This window comes from Cnephaeus nilssonii (assembly GCF_951640355.1).
Source record: "Cnephaeus nilssonii genome assembly, chromosome: 8".
NCBI classification, from domain to species: domain Eukaryota; kingdom Metazoa; phylum Chordata; class Mammalia; order Chiroptera; family Vespertilionidae; genus Cnephaeus; species Cnephaeus nilssonii.
In genome coordinates, this window is record NC_137079.1 from 55,022,420 (window position 1) to 55,030,209 (window position 7,790).

Consider the following 7,790-nt stretch of genomic DNA (forward strand, 5'->3'; position numbering starts at 1 on the left):
ACGTATATAAAGTATTTGGTTAATCTCTCCCCCTATTACAATGCCCATTAATAAACTATTTATTGACTATTTAACTTTTACCAGTACAATCTTTGTTTTGACCGTTTCTGCCCTCAGCATGTGTCTTTGTCCTCTCTTCTTATAAAGACACTAGAGGCCCGGTGCACGAAATCTGTGCACTTGGGATGGGGGTTCCTCAGCCTAGCCTGAGCCCTCTCACAATCTGGGACCCCTTGGGGGATGTCCACCTGCTGACTTAGGCCCAATTCCCCGGCAGTCAGACATCCCTCTCACAGTCTGGGGTTCTCACAGTCTGGGACTCCTCACTCCTTACTGCCTGCCTGCAGTGGAAGTGGGAGAGGCTCCCGCCACCACCATTGCACTCGCCAGCCCGGTTTCTGGCTGAGTGGTGCTCCCCCTGTGGGAGCGCACTGACCACCAGAGGGCAGCTTCTGCGTTGAGCGTCTGCCCCCTGGTGGTCAGTGTGTGTCATAGCAACTGGTTGTTCTGCCAGTCATTCTGCTGTTCAGTAATTTGATTATTAGGGTTTTATTATATAGGATGAGTTATTGGATTTAAATCCTACTAGTCAGTAGGATTCTTCTTGAGATTCTTAACTAATTACATCTTCAAAGACACTGTATCCAAGTAAGACCACATTTTGAGGTCCCAGGAGGACATTAATTTTGGGGTGATACTATTCAAACCACTACATGTTGCTTAAGGGCTATATCCATGCACCCTCAGAAACCCCCCCTCCCCTTACCTCATTGTCCAAATTGAGTCCCCTGCCCATTCTCAACCCAATCCAGATGGCCATGAGAGTGTCACTGAGCTCTGATTGAATAGCTATACTGTATAGTATTTATGCACTGAAGACTACTCAACTGTGCCATGGTAGCAGAAAATCAACCACAGATAATTACTCAATATCAGGTGTAGTTGTATTCCAATAAAACTTTATTTATATAACTAGGCAGTGGATAAATTTGGCCAGAGTGCAATAGTTTGCCAACCTTGGATGAAATAACCCTCATTTCTCCCTAAGCAGAAAAAATAGGACACTCCCTCTACTTCAAAATGTGGAAAATAGAAAACAGAAGCCAGTACTTGGTAATTCATCCCTGATGAATTTACCCTTCATTTTCAGGGTTTTTCATTCAATGAAGCCATTCAGCCACAGTTGACTTACACAGATACTATTATTTAAGTAAAGTTTACTATACTGGTTTTAAGCAACCATTCTCTCTACTTACTATATCACAGAATTACAGAATTTATTTTAAGACTGTGGAGCATATAAAAGGTATTCTTATTCATTCTGTGACTACAACTTATCCTTCCTTTCTCTGACAAGAGCACAACAAAACAACACTTGTTTCCTTCCAGGTACTAATACTTTCCTGTATTCATGTGTACTCATTGTATGTGTGTGTGTATCTGTGTGTGTGTGTGTGTGTGTGTGTGTGTGTGTGTGCATTGCTCTGTCGTTGTTCCAGCTATTAACAATACTCTCCTTTTGTAAATGTGCATGCTCAGAAAGCAGATTGATGTAAATTCCAAACCTGGCTCTTTTACTAATTAGTGATCTTGTATAATTCACCTCCCCATTTCCTGATAAATAAAATGGTGATTGTAATAGTATGTATTCCATTGGGTTATTTCACAGATTAGAGTGAATGCATACTAAATTCTTAATGCCAGATACTTGGCATACTGTAAGCTTTCAAGAAATGTCAATTACCATTGTTTTATTGTTTTATTTTTTATTGATGAGAAATGGTCAAATCTCCTGTGGCTTTTAAGTATAACCTCTAGGCTTTGAATCAAGTCTTATAAAACAGACTTGTGTTGTTTCTACCACAAAGTGCTGTGTTATTTTATAACCTTTTATGTTTTACTATTTGAACCAACAAGCCTATCTGAATAATCAGTGATTCAATTTTTGTTTGATAATTTTGCTCATAGCAAACATTTTCAAATTTTATAGTAATTAAGTATTAAATTAAAAACATCTTTGTAGGATGACTGATTTTATATTTTAAACCAAAGATTCAGAGAATTGAATTAATTATTTTACTTGGTAATTAGTTCTCATGATATAAATTGTGAAAGATTATATATATATACTAGAGGCCCTGTGCACAGATTTGTGCAAAGATAGGTTCCCTTGGCCTGGCCTGCAGGAATTGGGCTGAACCCAGCTCTCTGACATTCCCCGAGGGGTCCCGGATTGTGAGAGGGTGCAGGCCAGGCCGAGGGACCCCACCAGTGCACAAATCTGTGCACTAGGCCTCTAGTATGCATATAAGATCTTTGGTTAATCTCTTCCTGTGCTCCCTCCTCCCCTCTTCCCTCTGAGATTCATCAGTCTGTTCCATGTTTCCATGCCTGTGTTTTCTGCTCCTGTGTTGAGCATCTGTCCCCTGGTGGTCAGTGTACTTCATCGCTACCAGTCGGATGGTCGAATGGTTGGACAGTTGGACGGTTGCTTAGACTTTTATATATATAGATACACATTTCTCTTCCCACATAGGCAACCAATTTAATGATTTAACATGCTTTTTTTTATATGCTCTTATATAATGGATATTTTTACTTTGTGTTCATGCAGTTTTACTTTCAATAAATGGAATTGTGGCAAAGATTGCTGATTTACTGCCAAAACTCATTATCCCCTTATTTAAGAGTTATAGAATCATGTACAACATTTTCCAGGATCTCTGTAGTTTGGTGTATTTGATATGTAAGGTAAACAGAAGTCATTAAAAACACTTCTAGGTTGAACCTTTAAATATTAGATGTTTTCTTCTTCTCCTTTCCTGTTCTCTGTTACCCAGACATGGAAGCAATACATTTCCAACTAGGTGAGTAACCACAATCCTCCAAGGCATTGCTTTTCAAAGTCTTGTTCTAGACACACAGCATCACCATCACCTGGGAAATTGTTATTAATTATGAGTATTGCAAATTCTGAGGCCCACAGCAGTTGGCTCCTCAGCAGGGCACAAGTTCCTCAAGGTGGTGTGACAGGGAATACAGTGGGTGGGGCTATTGCTTTCCACCAGGCTGATGCTTTTTGGAGAGGAATGCTCCCCCAAGAAAAATGGCATCTGCAATGTGGGTGCGGTACTCAACATAGCAATCCCAGTGGCTGTTTCTTGAGCTCTCTCCCCTGATCCACAGACCCCAGTCTCTCCTTACGTGACTCTAGCCCACTGGCCCTCTCTTTGTTCTCATTCCTCCAGAGCCCAAGGTGAGGGTCTGTGAACAAGATTTTGTGCATTGGCCCTTTAAGAGGGTACCTGTGTCTCTAGCAGACTTCTGTCTTTCCCAGGCAGGCCAAATCCCCACTGCTTTTCACAGTCAGATATTATTGTGGGTGTCTCTTCCCAGCTCTGGTGCTCTGGGCTGAGGATCCCAGCTTTGGGTTGAAACCCTGCTTTTCTCTGAGGGAACTTTGCAGTCAAGATATCCCTCCAGAAGCTCAGCTGCTATTCTTGGGAGCAGGGCCACCCCTTTGTGTATCTCTACCCTTCCTACCAGTCTCTTCTTTTGTAAATGTTGCTTCTTTTGTAAATCCTTGGCTATAAGACCTCTCTTCAGCTGGTCTTCAGTTGGTTTCTTGGGTTGATTGTTCTGTATTTTAGTTGCAATTCCAGTTTGGTCCTGGGAGGAGGTGAGTGTAATATCTTTCTACTCTGTCACCATCTTGTATCCTCACCTAGTGACTTTTTAATAGATTTAACGCATTAGTACTCTTTCAGCACCACTATTTTCAGAATTCTTTTTAATGTCATCTTATTATCACTTAGTTCTGAGAGTCACATATTCTATATTGATTTATCCATTGGGACATGGCCATTTCCTCACACAGAGGTTTTTTTTTTTTTTTTTCACATTATATAGCTAGTCTGAGATACAGTACCCAGTATCTGAAGTCACAGCAATCACCGTCAGTAATAGGCATGTAAATAAATTATACTTTTTTTTTCTTTAACTCAACTAACTTTGTTCTACTATAGAGATAAAAATAAACAATTTTAAATTCTTTACTTGAGCTTTTCATTTTATACTAGAGGCCCAGTACATGAAATTTGTGCATGGGGGTGGGGGGTCCCTTCAGCCCAGCCTACACCCTTACCAATGCAGGACCACTCGGGGGATGTCCGACTGCCAGTTTAGGCCCAAACCCAGGATCAGGTCTACACTGGCAGTCGGACATTCCTCTCACAATCCTGGACTGCTGGCTCCTAATCACTCACCTGCCTGCATGCCTGGTCACCCCTAACTGCCCCCCCTGCTTGCCTTATCACCCCTCACTGACTCTGCGTGCCAGCTTGATCGCCCCTAACTTCCCCCCACCAGCCTGGTCACCCTTTACTATCCCCCCTGCTGGCTTGGTCACCCCCAACTGCCCCCCTGCCAGCCTGGTTGCCCCTAACTGCCCCTCCCGCTAGCCTGGTTGCCTCTTATTGCCCACCCTGTGGGCCTGGTTGCCCCCAACTGTCCCCCTCTGCCGGCCTGGTTGCACAACACAACCTGCTTGTTCAGTCGTTTGGTCGTCCCTCACTAACCCACCTGCCGGCCTGGTCTTGTGAAGGCGTGAGGGTTAATTTGCATATTACCTGTTTATTATACAGGATGTTTAGGTGATATAAGGATGGAGTGTGTGTGTGTGTGTGTGTGTGTGTGTGTGTGTGTGTGTGTGTTTGTGTTTGGAGTCTGTGCAGGTCAGTGCTGAGATGGCTCTTGTTCTCATCTGTTCCTTTTTGAACTAGTATGTGCAGAACAGACTAAGCAATAAGGGAAAGAAAGAGACAAAAAAGAGAAAAATCAAAATCAAACCCATTAACATTTCAAAATGTAACCTTTTAGGTAAATTAAACTTCTTTGGAATAATAAGTCACAAAATATCCTCCATCTTTCTAGAATAAAACAGCTATTCTAGCTTTATTTCACTACTACTTTGAATATGTTCCTGGGATTAAAAGTACAAAGACCTGGAGAAATTGTGTTAAGTGAAATAAGCCAGTCAGAGAAAAACAAGTACCATATGATTTCACTCATATGTGGAATTTAATTAACAATCTGACCTACCATGCAGACCCATAGATTGCAGGCAGACATGGACAACAGTGTGGTGACTGCGAGGGCCAGGAGGAGGTGGAAGAGGGCTTAGAGGGGATAATGGGTGATGGAAAAAATAAAATAAAACAAAAAGAATCTGTGAGGTCATGAATGAAGTAACATAAGGGAAAACTCAAGCAATTAGGAGAAATAAATGAAATGGAGAAGTGATAAGAAGATAGAGAAAAAGAGAAAAATATAAATTGTCACCAATAGGAATTAAGATTTCCTTGGGGTTATGTGAAGATTCCTTTCCAATCCAAGTGCTCCCTTTGGAGAAAAGTGTTTGTTTTCTGTTAGTATCTCTTTGTTTCCATTCATGTAGCCATTTTGTAATGTTCATTCATTTATAATTGTTAAACTTTCAACCAAAAAAAATCTAATAGTTTGAGGAATTTCTCTAAAAATGCTTGTCTAAAAGAGTATACTAGTATTTTTTACAAATAGCTGTTGTTATCAAGTGTATAGCTTCTCTTGTTTTTCTTTTTAAGTATACATAAAAAATATGCAAATAAGGGTACATATCAAAATGAATTTTCCAGTGATGATCAGATGTTCATAAAGATTACCATATGTCAGTGAACCTAAAACAAATTTCATACATATCATGTTATTGCCACAAGGAATAGAAAATGTTGCAAAATATAATTATAATATTTGTCAGTAGACTGGTACTGATTCAAAAATATTAACACAGTAGGGTGAGTGGGTGGGAAAGTTGCCTTCAAGAATGATACCGTAGACTAAGATGTGTCTAAGGCAGGTCAGTTAGACCACTGAAATCTACTCCCAGGCCTCTTGGGCTCTAACCCACCTCATTCTTCCATTAAACCTCACAGCCTCAGCTATCTTTTATGAAAAAGAATGTATTTGGCATTTTCCTTTGTGAGAACTCATCCTTTTCTTGATGGTACCACCTAGTCATGGCAACTTTCAAATGAAGGAAATCAAAGTGCATTGTAGTGTATTATTCAGAAAAATTGATCGTGCCTGCCTCATCCTGTCAATCACTTGATAAGGAAAACAAATAGCAAGGATTAAATCACAAACTGCACAGATGCTTTGTACTTGGGATAAACACACTTCTGCTTTCACTGAAGTCCATTATGCACTGTTTGGCTGTGATTAGCAGGAGGCATTTCATAGAGCATGAAAGAAAGCTATGGCTAGAGGAAGAAAGAAGAAATGTGTGAGCGTTTTTTCACTCTTCTGTTAAACAACCGATTCACCCCGTCAAAGAAAACAGCAAAGGCTCTAACAATTACGAATGTCCTTGGCAAAGGATGAATTTATCTGCCTTTAAAGGAGATGTTGCTTGAAAAGGCAGTGTCTGCAGCAAACAGAACACCAACTGAGCATGATGATGAAGGAAAATCCGTATTTGCTCTTACACAGGAGAGAGCCACAATGGCAACTTGATTGTAATCCTCACCAGGGAAATCTGAAATCACCACCTGTTTACTTTGGATGCTTGTGTGACACACTCCAGTTGCTTACTACAGAATTCAGAACATTCATTTACTCCAGTGGATGCACTTGGAGTTTTAGGCAATTCAATTCATTTCCATTAATCAACAGACTCACTAGTTAGAGCTATGCAGCTCACTGTCCTTATATTCACATTTATATTTCTAAGTATATACTACATATATTGCTTCCATTCTGTGACACGTTTTTGCACAGGTGTTATTTTTGTTTGTACTTCATTTAAAAGGGGCAAAATATTAAACATAAGAACAATTAGTTACTATGAAGTCAGTTTTGCCTTAAGAATATTGGAGAAAACATTTAGAACAAGTCAAAACCAGAACTCAAATACACTTTTCCAAAACCATATAACGCTTAGTTCCAAATATTTTTGTGTTCAATCATTCTGTTGTAGCGAATGGCCCAGGAGAAGCGACAGCCGGCATCCAGAGGAATCAGGAAAGTAAACCTTTATTATGTAGTGCTGCTAGTCCAGGGGACTTCGATCCAAAGCCTGAACTGCCAATGTGGGGACGTTTTGATATATATATATCTCTTCTTGTGGCTGGCCCCTTGAGGTTGGCTTTGCAGCTCCACCCAAGTCAGTTAGAATGGGGAAGTAAGATTACCGTTTAACTAGATACTGAACTAGGATATAAGCCCCCAAAGTTGCCCCCCCTATTTTTCTTCTCAATTCTAAAATGTTATGTTGAAGAATTAAAAAATGCTGATACACAAAAATCTCAGAATGTAAGGTTTATGGCCATCTGTAAAGCTTACTATAAAGTAATCTGTTATTTTATCATTTAAACTATAATTAAGTAAGCTGCTTAACTCTAGTAAGATAAACTACTATATGAGCTGGATTGCAGTTCTAGTAAAGACAGATTCACCACACTGTGAATATTATTATCTGAGCAAAGCAAGTTATCCAAAAAATATTGATATGTTAATATGGAAATAATTTCTAATACAGGCAAAATCTCTCAGAGTCCACACTTTGTTAGGATCTAGTACAACTTTCTGCAGCATTTATAAACATACTAGAGGCCCAGTGCATGAAAATTCATGCACTGGAGGGGGGGTCCCTCAGCCCGACCTGCCCCCCTCTCACAGTCTGGGAGCCCTCAGGGGCAGGAGGCGACCTGAAAGGCAACGCCCCATCAAACCTCTGCTGCTGCCACTGCCGGCAG